Genomic DNA, 18,208 nt, shown 5'->3' on the forward strand with positions numbered 1-18,208 from the left:
GGTATGCTGGGTCACCACAAGCATTTGGATAACGCTTCTTCTACGCAGCCGCACTGGGTGCCTTGACGCTGCTTCAATGGACTTGGAGGAAGAACGCGGAGAAATCTGCACAGCCACGCACGGCCGGACGGCGGCGGCTCTGTATAGGCAGACGACGATAGGCATACACGGGCGGACGAATCCGGCGGCCGACGAGCACACGGGAGGGAGATGTGTCGAGGGGAGGTTGAAGTCTTCCGCGCCGCCGCCTGCTGGGAGAGCTGGGAAAGGGGATTAGTGTGGTTAGGGTTGTAAGGAGGGGTGAACGCAGCGGGGCAGGTTTTCTATGGCGGCTGAGATAGGTGGGATCTGCTGGACAAGGCATCCTAGATCTGCACAAAATGTGGAGCGGTCGGGCCGGGACGGGCTAAATTCGGGCTGTAAATGAGGCCGGAGCCCGGCCCGATTGTTGCTGCGGGCTGCATATTGAGGCCCAGGCCCGGCCCATGGTACAAGCTATACCAAGCCCGACCCAGGATTTTCGGGCCGGGCCCGGGCCGGGCCGTCGGGCCGGGCTGCCCATGGCCAGATATGGGTATGAGGATCACATGTTTTCACGGAGTGTTAATGCTTTGCTCCGGTGCTCTATTAAAAGGAGTACCTTAATTTCCAGTAGATTCCCTAGAGGCCCGGCTGCCACCGGCTGGTAGGACAAAAGATGTTATGCAGGTTTCTCATTGCGAGCACGTATGACTATATATGGAAAACATGCCTACATGATTAATAATCTTGATGTTACTGTCTTAATGCTATTTCAATCCTATCAATTGCCCAAGCTGTAATTTGTTCACCCAACACTTGTTATTGGAGAGTTACCACTAGTGTAGATAGCTGGGAACCCCGGTCCATCTCTCATCATCATATACTCGTTCTACATGTCATTGGAAGTAGTATCAACTATTTTCTGGTGCCATTGCATTTGTGTTACTATTACTGTTGCTGTGTTACTGTTACTACTGCTCTCATATTACTGCTGCTTTCACATCACCCCTGTTACTAGTGCTTTTCCAGGTGCAGCTGAATTGACAACTCAGTTGTTAAGGCTTATAAGTATTCTTTACCTCCCCTTGTGTCGAATCAATAAATTTGGGTTTTACTTCCCTCGAAGACCTGTTGCGATCCCCTATACTTGTGGTTTATCAAGACTATTTTACGGCGCCGTTACCGGGGAGGCATAGCTCTACTCATAAGTTCACCCAGGGAGTACACTCTACCTCTCTCTCTGTTTTATTTTATTTTGTTTTGCTTAGTTTACTTTTGTCTAGTTTATTTGTGCTTAGTTTATTTCTGTCTAGTATTATTTTGCTTAGTTTACTTTTGTCTAGTTTGTTTTTGTTTTGTTTTACTTTTCTCATATACCCAAAAATCCATAAAAATTTGAAAAACCGAAAAATTAAAAACTGCTATTATGGGAGATCCTACAACCTATTTGGAGCTTATAGTATTATATAATAATTATAGAGAATCAAGAACGGGTAAAGTTATGAGTGCTGTGATAGAAAAATTGAATGCAATTGCTAAAATCTTGCTTAAACGCCATGATATAAACTGTTGCTCTAAACAGGATACTAAACATCTTAAATTTCAATGTGGCTTTAGTGAGGAAGTTTTAATTAAGAACTATAATTGGAATAGCTATATTCATTTTGGGTTCGAAGAGGTAGAACAATTTGTCTTATTTATGGCAGCCTCTGAGATAGAATCATTCATGTCTAAAAATTATGAAACTTGTGTTGTTTGTAAGGACCTCAAAGATTATGTCTCTTCTATCCTTAATTTTTGCATAGAAAGTTACAGCGATAATCCTTATATCATTGATTATAAAGAGAGACTCATTAATGCACAAGAATGCACTCACAATTTGCAGGAACCAGTGGAAGAAGAAATTGATGAACCCGAAAGCTCATTGGATGAAAAAGAGGACGAGATTGATGAACCCGAAAGCTCATTGGATGAAAAAGAAGAGGAGAGTGATGAACAAAAGGAGGAAGAATGGATTAGCTACCCATGCCAACCTTCTAATGAGAGTAACTCTTTATCTCTTACACTATTTGATTGTCCTCCATGCTTACCAAAAGAGGATGAATGTTATGTTCCTGTGGATTCTCTTGAAATATTCCCTATGAGTAAAACTTGTGAGAATAATTATGCTCCTGTTATCTATGATAATCCATGCTACTTTGATAAATTTTATAATAATGCTTTGTTTGTGCCTGATGTCGAAATGCATGGTACTAAAGAGTTTTGCTTGCCAAATGTTTATGATAAATCTCTAGATGATGGTCCTATGTTACTTGATAATATTAATTGTACTACTAATGAAAATGGGATTGGAGAGGTCTTGACTTTATCTAGGAGTCCCATATCTTGTGAGATTGATCACTCATCTTGTTATATTATTGATAAAAGTGGATTTGAAAGTTTTAGTCCCACTATTTTTGAGCTTGATAAAAATTATGTGTTTGTAAATCATGAAAAGCATGCTTCATGTGATAGTTATGTTGTTGAGTTTGTTCATGAAGCTACTGAAAATTATTATGAGAGAGGAAAATATGGTTGTAGAAATTTGCATGGTACTAAAACACCTCTCTATATGCTGAAACTTTTGAAGTTACTCTTGTTTTATCTTCCAATGCTTGTCACTTTGTTCTTCATGAATTTATGTGTGTACAAGATTCCTATGCATAGGAAGTGGATTAAACTTAAATGTGTTTTGAACTTGCTTTTTGATGCTCTCCTTTGCTTCAACTCTTATTCCTTGCGAGTGCATCATTAAAATTGCTGAGCCCATCTTAATGGCTATAAAGAAAGCACTTCTTGGGAGATAACCCATGTCTTTATTTTGCTACTGTTTTGTTGTGTCTTGGAAGTTGTTACTACTGTAGCAACCTCTCCTTATCTTTATTTTATTGCAATGTTGTGCCAAGTAAAGTCTCTAATAGAAGGTTGATACTAGATTTGGATTTACGCGCGAGAAACAGATTTCTATCTGTCACGAATTTGAGTAGGTCTCTCTGTAGGAAAATCAGAAAAATCTGCCAATTTACATGCGTGTTCCTCAGATATGTACGCAACTTTCATTAGTTTTGAGTTTTCTGATTTGAGCAACGGAAGTACCTCTTAAAAATTCGTCTTTACTAGTTGTTCTGTTTTAACAGATTCTGTCTCTGTTTTTTGCATTGTCTCTTGTGGACTTTAAGTGAGGCTTTCTAGACGTGGGGAGCTGTAGCTAATGTTTTATTGAGTTCTTGCAATGTGTCACTACAGGACTAAAGTGGATTAAAGTTTTTTGAGTACTAACCCCTCTAATGAAGTTTATGAGAAGTTTGGTGTGAAGCAAGTTTTCAAGGGTCAAGAAAGGAGGATGATATATGATCAAGAAGATTGAAAAGTCTAAGCTTGGGGATGCCCCCGTGGTTCATCCCTGCATATTTCAAGAAGACTCAAGCGTCTAAGCTTGGGGATGCCCAAGGCATCCCCTTCTTCATCAACAACTTATCAGGTCACCTCTAGTGAAACTATATTTTTATTCGGTCACATCTTATGTTCTTTACTTGGAGCGTCTGTGTGTTTTTATTTTTGTTTTTGTTTGAATAAGATCGGATCCTAACAATCCTTGTGTGGGAGAGAGACACGCTCCGCTTTTTCATATGAACACTGGTGTTCTTCGTTTTACTTTTAAGGTTCATGACAAAAGTTGGAAGCTATTGCACTTATTGTTATTTGGTTGGAAACAGAAAATGCCTCATATTGTCTTGAACAATTTGATACTTGACAATTGTTTTGATCTCTCAAGTAGATAATGATTAAGCTTGCACCATGTAGTTTAAACCTATTAGTGGAGAACTACCGTAAGCTTGTTGAAATTGGTTTGCATGATTGGTCTCCCTAAGGTCTAGATATTTTCTGGTAAAAGTGTTTGAGCAACAAGGAAGACAGTGTAGAGTCTTATAATGCTTGCAATATGTTCTTATGTAAGTTTTGTTGTACCGGTTCATACTTGTGTTTGCTTCAAACAACCTTGATAGCCACAGCCTTGTACTGAGAGGAAATGCTTCTCGTGCATCCAAAACCTTGAGCCAAAACCTATGCCATGTGTGTCCACCATACCTACCTACTATGTGGTATTTTCTGCCATTCCAAGTAAATATTTCATGTGCTACCTTTAAACAATTCAAAACTTTATTATCTCTTATTTGTGTCAATGTTTTATAGCTCATGAGGAAATATGTGGTGTTTTATCTTTCAATCTTGTTGGGCAGCTTTCACCAATGGACTAGTGACTTCATCCGCTTATCCAATAATTTTGCAAAAAGAGCTGGCAACGGGGTTCCCAGCCCCAATTAATTAACTTTCATTAATAATTCTCTTCACATGTTTTGCCCTGATTCATCAGTAAGCAACTTAATTTTGCAAATAGACATTCCTTCATGGTATGTGAATGTTGGAAGGCACCCGAGGATTCGGTTAGCCATGGCTTGTGTAAGCAAAAGGTTGGGAGGAGTGTCATCCATAAATAAAACTAAAGTACATGTGTAAACAAAAGAGAAGAGGGATGATCTATCTTGCTGGTAGAGATAACGTCCTTCATGGGAGCCACTCTTTGAAGGTCTGTTTGATGAGGGGGTTAGAGTGCCCACTACCATTCGTTGACAACAACAAACACCTCTCAAAACTTTACTTTTATGCTCTCTATATGATTTCAAAACTTGAAAAGCTCTAGCACATGATTTAATCCCTGCTTCCCTCTGCGAAGGGCCTTTCTTTTACTTTATGTTGAGTCAGTTTACCTATTTCTTTCCATCTTAGAAGCAAACACTTGTGTCAACTGTGCATTGATTCTTACATACTTGCTTATTTGCATTCATCATATTACTTTGTGTTGACAATTATCCATGAGATATGCATGTTGAAAGTTGAAAGCAACTGCTGAAACTTAAATCTTCCTCTCGTGTTGCTTCAATGCCTTTACTTTGAATTTATTGCTTTATGAGTTAACTCCTATGCAAGACTTTTTGATGCTTGTCTTGAAAGTACTATTCATGAAAAGTTTTGCTATATGTTATCTATTTGTTAGCAAACTATAGATCGTTGCCTTGAGTCACTTCATTCATCTCATATGCTTTACAACAGTATGATCAAGATTATGTAAGTAGCATGTCACTACAGAAATTATTCTTTTTATCGTTTACCTACTCGAGGGCGAGTAGGAACTAAGCTTGGGGATGCTTGATACGTCTCCAACGTATCTATAATTTCTGATGTTCCATGCTAGTTTTATGACAATACCTACATGTTTTGCTCGCACTTTATAATGATTTCATGCATTTTCCGGAACTAACCTATTAACAAGATGCCGAAGTGTCAGTTCCTGTTTTCTGTTGTTTTTGGTTCTAGAAAGGCTGTTCGGGCAATATTCTCGGAATTCGACGAAACAAAGACCAAATATCTTATTTTCCCCGGGAGGTTCCAGAACACCGAAGGAGAGTCGGAGGCGGGCAGCAGGGGGCCCACACCATATGGCGGCGCGGGTGGCCCCCTGGCTGCGCCAGCCTATGGGGAGGGGGCCCGTGGCCCCTCCGACTCTGCCTCTTCGCCTATAAAGTCCCTTGCGACCTAAAAACGCGATACGAATTGACGAAACCCCAGAAAGACTCCAGGGGCGCCGCCGCCATCGTGAAACTCCAATTCGGGGGACATAATCTGTAGGATAACGTTGCATAGAAAACAAAAATTTTCCTACCGCGAACACGCAATCCAAGCCAAGATGCAATCTAGAAGACGGTAGCAACGAGGGGGTATCGAGTCTCACCCTTGAAGAGATTCCAAAGCCTACAAGATGAGGCTCTTGTTGCTGCGGTAGACGTTCACTTGCCGCTTGCAAAAGCGCGTAGAAGATCTTGATCACGATCGGTTCCGGCGCCACGAACGGGCAGCACCTCCGTACTCGGTCACACGTTCGGTTGTTGATGAAGACGACGTCCACCTCCCCGTTCCGGCGGGCAGCGGAAGTAGTAGCTCCTCTTGAATCCGACAGGCACGACGGCGTGGTGTCGGTGGCGGTGTAGAAGTCCGGCGGAGCTTCGCTAAGCAAACCGGGCAATATGAAGTGGAGGAGCAAAGCTAGGGTTTGGGAGGGGTGGCCGGCCACTCAAAGGGGCGGTCAAGCTATGGTCTTAGGGGTGGCCGGCCCCTCCCTTGGCCCCTCATTATATAGGTGGATCCCAAGTGTTGGTGTCCAAGTCTTCGAATAAGACCCGAAACCAAAACCTTCCATAGGAGGGGGCAAACCTAGCCCAACTAGGACTCCCACCCAAAGGTGGGATTCCCACCTCCCATGTGGGGGTGGCCGGCCCCCTATGGTGGAGTCCACTTGGGACTCCACCCCCACTAGGGCTGGCCGGCCATGGAGGTGGAGTCCCTTGTGGACTCCACCTTCCTTGGTGGTTTCTTCCGGACTTTTCTAGAACCTTCTAGAACCTTCCATAGAACCTTCCGCGACATTTTATTCACATAAAATGACATCCTATATATGAATCTTATTCTCCGGACCATTCGGAACTCCTCGTGATGTCCGGGATCACATCCGGGACTCCGAACAAATATTCCAACTTCATTCCATATTCAAGAACTACCATTTCAACATCCAACTTTAAGTGTGTCACCCTACGGTTCGAGAACTATGCGGACATGGTTGAGTACTTACTCCGACCAATAACCAATAGCGGGATCCGGAGATCCATAATGGCTCCCACATATTCAACGATGACTTTAGTGATCGAATGAACCATTCACAAACATTACCAATTCCCTTTGTCTCGCGATATTTTACTTGTCCGAGGTTTGATCTTCGGTATCACTCTATACCTTGTTCAACCTCGTCTCCCGACAAGTACTCTTTACTCGTACCGTGGTATGTGGTCTCTTATGAACTCATTCATATGCTTGCAAGACATTAGACAACATTCCACCGAGAGGGCCCGAGTATATCTATCCGTCATCGGGATGGACAAATCCCACTGTTGATCCATATGCCTCAACTCATACTTTCCGGATACTTAATCCCACCTTTATAACCACCCATTTACGCAGTGGTGTTTGGTGTAATCAAAGTACCTTTCCGGTATAAGTGATTTACATGATCTCATGGTCATAAGGACTAGGTAACTATGTATTGAAAGCTTATAGCAAATAACTTAATGACGAGATCTTATGCTACGCTTAATTGGGTGTGCCCATTACATCATTCATATAATGATATAACCTTGTTATTAATAACATCCAATGTTCATGATTATGAAACTAATCATCCATTAATCAACAAGCTAGTTTAAGAGGCATACTAGGGACTTCTTGTTGTCTACATATCACACATGTACTAATGTTTCGGTTAATACAATTATAGCATGACATATAAACATTTATCATAAACATAGAGATATAAATAATAACTACTTTTATTATTGCCTCTAGGGCATATCTCCTTCGAGTCTCCCACTTGCACTAGAGTCAATAATCTAGATTACATTGTAATATACCTAACACCCATGGCATTTTGGTGTTGGTCATGCTTTGCCCTAGGGAGAGCTTTAGTCAACGGATCTGCTACATTCGGATCGGTGTGTACTTTGCAAATCTTTACTTCTCCATCTTCGATGTACTCGCGAATCGAGTGGTAACGCAGCTTGATATGCTTCAGCCTCTTGTGTGACCTTGGCTCTTGTGCATTGGCGATGGCACCCATGTTATCACGATAAATGATTAATGGGTCCAATGCACTAGGAACCACACCGAGCTCTACAATGAACCTCTTCATCCATACCGCTTCGATGAAGCCTGCGAAGCCGCTATGTACTACGATTCCGTTGAAGACTTCGCCACCGTGCATCGCTTCGAGCTTGCCCGGCTCACTGCAGCACCATTCAATATAAACACGTACCCGGATTGTGACTTAGAGTCATCGGGATCGGTGTTCCAACTTGCATCGGTGTAACCATTTACAACGAGCTCTTGGTCACCTCCATAACAAAGAAACATATCCTTAGTTCTTTTCAAGTACTTTAGGATATTCTTGACCGCTGTCCGGTGTTCCATTCCTGGATCACTTTGATATCTGCTAGTCAAACTAACGAGCATGTGCTATATCCGGTCTAGTACATAGCATGGCATACATGATAGATCCTACTGCCGAGGCATAGGGGATATTACTCATCCTTTCTCTTTCTTCCGCCGTAGCCGGTCCTTGAGTCTTACTCAAGACCTTGCACAGTAACATAGGTAAGAACCCTTTCTTACTTTCGTCCATTCTAAATTTCTTTAGAATCTTGTCCGAGATATGTACTCGCGATAGCCCTATTAGGCGTCTTGATCTATCTCTATAAATCTTGATGCCTAATATATACGATGCTTCACCAAGGTCTTTCATTGAAAAACTATTATTCAAATAACCTTTTACACTCGCTTAATAGTTCTATATCATTCCCAATTAATAATATGTCATCTACATATAATATCGGGAATGCTACGGAGCTCCCACTCACTTTCTTGTAAATACGGAGCCTCTCCATGACACCTGTATAAACCCAAAGTCTTTGATCACCTTATCAAAGCGTCGGTTCCAACTTCTTGATGCTTGCTTCGATCCATAGATTGAACGCTGAAGTTTGCATACTTTGTCGGCATTTTTAGGATCGACAAAACCTTTGGGTTGTACCATATACAACTCTTCCTCAATGTCTCCATTAAGGAACGCCGTTTTGACATCCATCTCGCCAAATCTCATAATCGAAAAATGCAGCTATTGCTAACAAAATCCTCACAGATTTTAGCTTCGCTACAGGTGAGAAAGTCTCATCGTAGTCAACTCCTTGAATTTGTCGGAAACCCTTTGCGACAAGTCGAGCTTTATAGACAGTAATATTACCATCGGCATCTGTTTTTCTTTTGAAGATCCATTTATTCTCGACGGCCTTTCGGCTATCGGGTAAGTCTACCAAAGTCCATACTTTGTTATCATACATGGATCCCATTTCGGATTTCATGGCTTCTTGCCATTTGTTGGAATCTGGGCTCATCATTGCTTCTTCATACGTCGCAGGGTCCTCATCATTGTTATCCACAATCATGACATTTAGACAAGGATCATACCAATCAGGAGTGGCACGTTCCCTTGTCGATCCGCGAGGTTCGGTAGTTTCCTCGTTCGAAGTTTCATGATCATTATCATTAGCTTCCTCTCGTTGCCGGTGTAGGCGGTACAGGTACAACTTCCGGTCATTGCGCTACTCGATCAACGAGTATAGATTCATTAATCTCATCGAGTTCTACTTTTCTTCCAAGTCACTTCTTTAGTGAGAAATTCTTTCTCAAGAAAGGTTCCGTTCTTTGCAACAAATATTTTGCCTTCGGATTTGTGATAGAAAGTATACCCTATAGTTTCCTTAGGGTATCCTATGAAGACGCATTTCTCCGCTTTGGGTTCTAGCTTGTCCGGTTGTAACTTCTTTACATAGGCTTCGCAACCCCAAACTTTCAGGAACGACGACTTAGGTTTCTTATTAAACCATAATTCATACGGTGTCGTTTCTACGGATTTTGATGGTGCTCTATTTAAAGTGAATGCGGCTGTCTCTAATGCATAACTCCAAAATGATAATGGCAAATCGGTAAGAGACATCATAGAACGAACCATATCTAAGAGAGTTCGATTACGACGTTCGGATACACCGTTTCGTTGTGGTGTTCCCGGCGGTGTCAATTGTGAAAGTATTCCGCATTTCTTTAAATGCATGCCAAACTCATAACTCGGATATTCACCTCCACGATCGGATCGTAGAAATTTTATCTTCTTGTTACGTTGATTTTCTACTTCACTTTGAAATTCCTTAAACTTCTCGAAAGTTTTGGATTTATGTTTCATGAAATAGATATACCCATATCTACTCGGATCATCTCGTGAAGGTTAGAACATAACGATAACCACCGCGCGATGCTACACTCATTGGTCCGCACACATCGGTATGTATGATTTCCAATAAGTCGGTAGCTCGCTCCATCATACCGGAAAATGGAGTCTTAGTCATTTTTCCCATTAGACATGCTTCGCATCTATCAAGTGACTCAAAGTCAAGTGATTCAAGTAATCCATCGAGTATGGAGTTTCTTCATGCGCTTCACTCCAATATGACCAAGACGACGAGTGCCACATATAAGTAGAATTATCATTCAATTTAATTCGCTTAGCATCGATGTTATGTATATGCGTATCACTACTATCGAGATCTAACGAAATAAGCCATTCTTTTGTGGTGCTTGACCATAAAAGATATTATTCATAAAAATAGAACAACCATTATTCTCGGACTTGAATGAATAACCGTCTTGCATTAAACAAGATCCAGATATAATGTTCATGCTCAACGCGGGTACAAAATAACAATTATTTAGGCTTAAAACTAATCCCGAAGGTAGATGTAGAGGAAGTGTGCCGACAACGATCACATCGACTTTGGATCCATTTCCAACGCGCATTGTCACTTCATCTTTCGGTAGTCTTCGTTTATTCTTTAGTTCCTGTTTCGAGTTACAAATATGAGCAACCGAACCAGTATCAAATACCCAGGTACTAGAACGAGAACCGATGAGATAAACATCTATAACATGTATATCGGATATACCTTCTTTCTTCTTCTTGACAAGGCCGCTCTTCGGATCAGCCGGATACTTGGAGCAATTACGCTTCCGAGTGTCCCTTCTCCTTGCGATAATAGCACTCGAGCATCGGGCTTAGGGCCGTTCTTAGGTTTCATAGGAGGCGTGGCAGCTTTCTTGCCACCCTTCTTGAATTTTCCCTTAGACTTGCCCTGTTTCTTGAAACTAGTGGTCTTGTTGACCATCAACACTTGGTGCTCTTTCTTGATCTCAATCTCGGCAGCTTTTAGCATGCCAAAAAGTTCGAGTAACTCCTTGTTCATGTTACTGCATATTGTAGTTCATCACAAAGTTCTTGTAACTTGGTGGCGGTGATTGAAGGACACGATTAATCCCCGATCCGTTAGGAATCACTATTCCCAAGTCACCGAGTTTCTTCGCATGCCCGGTCATGGCGAGCATGTGCTCACTAATGGAGCTGCCTTCTTCCATCATACAGACTGAAGAAATGTTTCGATGCTTCATAGCATTCCACGGCCGCATGAGTCTCGAAAATAGTCTTTAACTCTTTCATCAACTCATGAGGATCGTGGTGCTCAAAACGTTTTTGAAGATCGGATTCCGGATCGCACGGGATGGCACACCGAACTTGAGAGTACCGAGTTTTCCGAGTCTCGTAAACAGCTTTTACTTCATCGGTTTCGGTTTCGCGGGAGGGTCACCTAGCGGTGCATCAAGCACATATTGCAGATTTCCGCCGGAGAGGAAGATCCTCACATGACCGGAACCGGTCGGTGAAGTTGCTACCGTTGCTTTTAAGCTTTTCTTTCTCTAGGAACTGGTTAAAATTGATTGGGGACGCCATCTCTACAACATATATTTGCAATAGTTTAGACTAAGTTTATGACAAATTGAGTTCAAATTTTAATTCAATATAATTAAAAAATCTAGGTGAACTCCCACTCAAAACAATATCCCTCGCATTGTCTTAGTGATCACACGAACCAAATCCACCACACCATAGTCCGATCATCACGAGACAAGGTGTAATTTCAATGGCGAACACTCAAAGTGTTCATCATATCAATCATATGATTCATGCTCTACCTTTCGGTATCACGTGTTCCGAGACCATGTCCGTACATGCTAGGCTCGTCAAGGCCACCTTAGTATCCGCATGTGCAAAGCGGCTTGCACCCGTTGTATGCACTTGTTGATTCTATCACACCCGATCATCACGAGATGCTTCGAAAAGACAAGTCTTGGCAACGGTGCTACTAAGGATGAACACTTTATTATCTTGAGATTTTTGTGAGGGATCATCTTATAATGCTACCGTCGCGATCTAAGCAAAATAAGATGCATAAAAGGATTAACATCACATGCAGTTCATATGTGATATGATATGGCCCTTTTGTCTTTGCGCCTTTGATCTTCATCTCCAAAGCACGGACATGATCTCCATCATCTTCGGGCATGATCTCCATCATCGTCGGCGAAGCACCAAGGTCAATGGCGCCGTCTTCATGATTGTCCTCCATGTAGCAACTATTACAACTACTTTGAAATACTACTCAACATGAAATTTAAAGACAACCATAAGGCTCCTGCCGGTTGCCACAATACAATAATGATCATCTCATACATATTCATCATCACATTATGGCCATATCACATCACCAAACCCTGCAAAAACAAGTTAGACGCTCTCTAATTTGGTTTGCATATTTTACGTGGTTTAGGGTTTTCGATATAGATCTAATCTACCTACGAACATGAACCACAACGTTGATACTAATGTTGTCAATAGAAGAGTAAATTGAATCTTTACTATAGTGGGAGAGACAGACACCCGCAAAGCCTCTTATGCAATACAAGTTGCATGTCGAACGAGGAACAAGTCTCATGAACGCGGTCATGTAAAGTTAGTCCGAGCCGCTTCATCCCACTATGCCATAAAGATGCAAAGTACTCAACTAAAGATAACAAGAGCATCAACGCCCACAAACCATTGTGTTCTACTCGTGCAACCATCTATGCATAGACACGGCTCGATACCACTCGTAGGATAACGTTGCATAGAAAACAAAAATTTTCCTACCGCGAACACGCAATCCAAGCCAAGATGCAATCTAGAAGACGGTAGCAACGAGGGGGTATCGAGTCTCACCCTTGAAGAGATTCCAAAGCCTACAAGATGAGGCTCTTGTTGCTGCGGTAGACGTTCACTTGCCGCTTGCAAAAGCGCGTAGAAGATCTTGATCACGATCGGTTCCGGCGCCACGAACGGGCAGCACCTCCGTACTCGGTCACACGTTCGGTTGTTGATGAAGACGACGTCCACCTCCCCGTTCCAGCGGGCAGCGGAAGTAGTAGCTCCTCTTGAATCCGACGGCACGACGGCGTGGTGTCGGTGGCGGTGTAGAAGTCCGGCGGAGCTTCGCTAAGCAAACCGGGCAATATGAAGTGGAGGAGCAAAGCTAGGGTTTGGGAGGGGGTGGCCGGCCACTCAAAGGGGGCGGTCAAGCTATGGTCTTAGGGGTGGCCGGCCCCCTCCCTTGGCCCCTCATTATATAGGTGGATCCCAAGTGTTGGTGTCCAAGTCTTCGAATAAGACCCGAAACCAAAACCTTCCATAGGAGGGGCAAACCTAGCCCAACTAGGACTCCCACCCAAAGGTGGGATTCCCACCTCCCATGTGGGGGGTGGCCGGCCCCCTATGGTGGAGTCCACTTGGGACTCCACCCCCACTAGGGCTGGCCGGCCATGGAGGTGGAGTCCCTTGTGGACTCCACCTTCCTTGGTGGTTTCTTCCGGACTTTTCTAGAACCTTCTAGAACCTTCCATAGAACCTTCCGCGACATTTTATTCACATAAAATGACATCCTATATATGAATCTTATTCTCCGGACCATTCCGGAACTCCTCGTGATGTCCGGGATCACATCCGGGACTCCGAACAAATATTCCAACTTCATTCCATATTCAAGAACTACCATTTCAACATCCAACTTTAAGTGTGTCACCCTACGGTTCGAGAACTATGCGGACATGGTTGAGTACTTACTCCGACCAATAACCAATAGCGGGATCCGGAGATCCATAATGGCTCCCACATATTCAACGATGACTTTAGTGATCGAATGAACCATTCACAAACATTACCAATTCCCTTTGTCTCGCGATATTTTACTTGTCCGAGGTTTGATCTTCGGTATCACTCTATACCTTGTTCAACCTCGTCTCCCGACAAGTACTCTTTACTCGTACCGTGGTATGTGGTCTCTTATGAACTCATTCATATGCTTGCAAGACATTAGACAACATTCCACCGAGAGGGCCCGAGTATATCTATCCGTCATCGGGATGGACAAATCCCACTTGTTGATCCATATGCCTCAACTCATACTTTCCGGATACTTAATCCCACCTTTATAACCACCCATTTACGCGAGTGGTGTTTGGTGTAATCAAAGTACCTTTCCGGTATAAGTGATTTACATGATCTCATGGTCATAAGGACTAGGTAACTATGTATTGAAAGCTTATAGCAAATAACTTAATGACGAGATCTTATGCTACGCTTAATTGGGTGTGCCCATTACATCATTCATATAATGATATAACCTTGTTATTAATAACATCCAATGTTCATGATTATGAAACTAATCATCCATTAATCAACAAGCTAGTTTAAGAGGCATACTAGGGACTTCTTGTTGTCTACATATCACACATGTACTAATGTTTCGGTTAATACAATTATAGCATGACATATAAACATTTATCATAAACATAGAGATATAAATAATAACTACTTTTATTATTGCCTCTAGGGCATATCTCCTTCATAATCTCTGTTCCGGCACGCCGCCGGGACGGGGAAGTGCCCCCGGAAGCCATCTCCATCAACGCCATCGCCTCCATCATGCTCCGTGAGTAGTTCCCCCATGGACTACGGGTTCTAGCTGTAGCTAGTTGGTACTCTCTCCCCCATGTACTTCAATACAATGATCTCATGAGCTGCCTTACATGATTGAGATTCATCTGATGTAATCGGTGTTGTGTTTGTTGGGATCCGATGAATTGTTACATTATGATTAGTCTATCTATAAAGTTTGTGAAGTTATTGTTGCTGCAATTTTGTTGTGTTTAATGCTTGTCACTACAGCCCGAGTGGCATGATCTTAGATTTAAGCTCTATACTTTTTGCTTAGATTGTATCTACAAGTTGTTTGCACATGTCTATGTCCGGAACCCGAGGCCCCAGAGTGACAGCAAGCGGGATAAGCCGGAGGGGAAGGCTTAGGTATGAGGATCACATGTTTTCACGGAGTGTTAATGCTTTGCTCCGGTGCTCTATTAAAAGGAGTACCTTAATTTCCAGTAGATTCCCTAGAGGCCCGGCTGCCACCAGCTGGTAGGACAAAAGATGTTATGCAAGTTTCTCATTGCGAGCACGTATGACTATATATGGAAAACATGCCTACATGATTAATAATCTTGATGTTTTGTCTTAATGCTATTTCAATCCTATCAATTGCCCAACTGTAATTTGTTCACCCAACACTTGTTATTGGAGAGTTACCACTAGTGTAGATAGCTGGGAACCCCGGTCCATCTCTCATCATCATATACTCGTTCTACATGTCATTGGAAGTAGTATCAACTATTTTCACGGTGCCATTGCATTTGTGTTACTATTACTCGCTGTCGTGTTACTGTTACTACTTGCTCTCATATTACTCGCTGCTTTCACATCACCCTCGTTACTAGTGCTTTTCTAGGTGCAGCTGAATTGACAACTCAGTTGTTAAGGCTTATAAGTATTCTTTACCTCCCCTTGTGTCGAATCAATAAATTTGGGTTTTACTTCCCTCGAAGACTGTTGCGATCCCCTATACTTGTGGGTTATCATTGGGGAGGGATGGCGCTTATACTAGCGATATGCATTGAAATTTTTGTAACTTTTTTGACCAAGTGTAGTAGTTAATCGGAAACATACCTAGTAATCGGACTTTTGATATGATTAATCGGGTTAAAGGATTAACACAAGCGATTAATGGTAATCGACACGGTCGGGGTCCTAGTAGCGAATTAATCGGCCTAGTAATCGGTGAATCGCCCAGTTTTTGAACAGTGGACGAGATTTACTGGGTCCGAGATTAGTTACGTGGAATGCCTTACTTCTTCGTTTGGAATCCATTCACCTTTCAGATGGCCCCAGCGAATTTCGTTGGAACTTACATTCCAATGGGAAATTCTCTGTAAGTTCTTTATACAATGCGATTATCCAGCTTCATATACCAGTCGATAATAACAAGAAAATTTGGAAGACGAAAATACCACTTAAAACTAAGATTTTTTGTTGGCAAGGATTATGCTAACCAAAGTTAATCTTGTTAAGCGTAATTGGCATGGAAGTAGACGGTGTGTGTTTTGTCACCATGATGAGACAATCAAACACTTATTCTTCCAATATCGCTTTGCCAGGTCTACATGATCATGTATCCAAGTAGCTTATGATCTGTATCCTCTGACTATTGTAGCCAATATCTTTGGGAATTGGCTTCATGATATTGATCACAGGTTTAGAACGCTTATTAGGATGGGGGCACTTGCCATTGTATGGTCGCTTTGGCTATGTAGAAATGACAAAAAATTTAATGATAAGAAGTGCGTTCGTGGTCTGCACAATAAAATGTGGCGAACCGCTACCTATTTATGGAGGTCTGTACACGGCTGAAAGCTCCGGCAAGGGATACTTTTACCAACATTGGTGGCCGCATAATCTACGGATTGGGCCACCAATGGTTACTTAGGAAGAAGTGCGTCTAGCTCACTTGGTTAGGGAAGTGGATGTACAACCTAGCCATCCAGGTTCAAGTTTTGAGGGATGCGAATTTGGATTCTTATTATTTAAAAACAAAATCACTGTAGGGGCTTCCCCTACCGTATTCCTTTCACAAAAATGGTTACTTAGGCGTCAACACAGTTGCTCATAATTGATATGTACTACGCCTTTTTTTGTTTTAAAACTTGTGGTTCTTCAGACTTGTGAACGGTTGTATGCATCTTGGTTATGTAGAGGCCGGGTGTAATTGCTTGTTTCGAGTAATAAAGGGCCCATTATAAAAAAATATCATATATTTTTCAACATTTTGAAATATGTTTAAAAGCCATTTTAAAAATCAGGAGAATATGCTACCGTGAGCAAAAACACCGTGCCCCAAACTTCACTATACAAAAACACGGGAAAAATTCCACCCCCCAAAAAAAATATACTGGATGTACATCTGTGCATGGTGTCCACGCAAAAAGGAAGATGTGAGGTGTAGTGTGTGTGTGTGTGTGGGGAGTGTTTATCGTGTACACGACAATGCATATGATGTGATCAAGGGCATGGGCCCATTTGGTAGACCGTACCCTTTTTTGAGGCTCTATGGTGCAGGTGCCATGCCCTATCCGAAACACGACTTAGGCCACGCTATCCAGCTCGTTTGCTAGCTTGTGAAGCTTCTTTCTGACCTAGTGAAGAGATAAGCCTAAGGCTATTTGTTTGCATACGAGCGCGATTTTACTCTCACCTCTAGTCCATATGGTTACCTCTCACATGAAGATCTTATAGTGCGTAGTTAGATGCATATTTACTTGGTATGAATTATGACCACCAAAATGAAAAACTTACAACACGAAAATTGTGTTAAACGACAAGGTGAGGCTACGTGTGAAAGGAAATTTCAAACATGTGACTTTGTGTGATCAATTTGACAAATTTTGTCTAAAACAAGTTTAAACTTGAACAAAAAATTGAGAAGTTCCAATTAACAAAAGTCGGAACCGATTGCGGGAATGGAATCACACCGTCGATCAACATATTTTTCATGTATACCTCATGATAAAATGGTTGACAGAAGATGATGAAGAGATAAGTAAGATAAGATGTTGACCAACACAAGCTACTAGCGAGTTGGATCTCTATTCTTTTTACCCGTCCACCAGTGAAAAAACATACAACATTATAGTTGTGTGAAATGGTGAGGTGACGCCACTTTTCAAAAGAGATTTCAAATGATCGACCGTGTGTGACCAATTTGATTAAATACGCTAAAAAAGCTCCGAACTTGAACATGAATTGGATTTGCGATTAATGAAAATCGAAACCGATTGTCGAAATGGAATAATATCAAGAGCGAGCTTCTTTTTCATGTAAAAATTATTTTTAATCAAAATATGGTTATGTTGATTAGAATGGAGTATGCAAAGAAAATTAAAAAATGTGAGCGGAAGCAACCCAAGTACTCCATGTATAAGGTTGCATCCCTAATGGTGATTTAAGGAGGTTTTCTCATTAAAATGGTTGATTCGGCCGTTTCGTTCCTCTGGACCTGGACAAAGGTGATTTAAGAAGCTTGTGGGTCACAACACAGAGGGAGGTGAGTCAACCTAAAATTAGAGAGAATTTTTATTGGCATATACATTTCCGTGGTTTGATATATAGCTATATACAGTTGATTGA

Source organism: Lolium rigidum, chromosome 5 (assembly GCF_022539505.1).
Source record: "Lolium rigidum isolate FL_2022 chromosome 5, APGP_CSIRO_Lrig_0.1, whole genome shotgun sequence".
NCBI lineage: Eukaryota > Viridiplantae > Streptophyta > Magnoliopsida > Poales > Poaceae > Lolium > Lolium rigidum.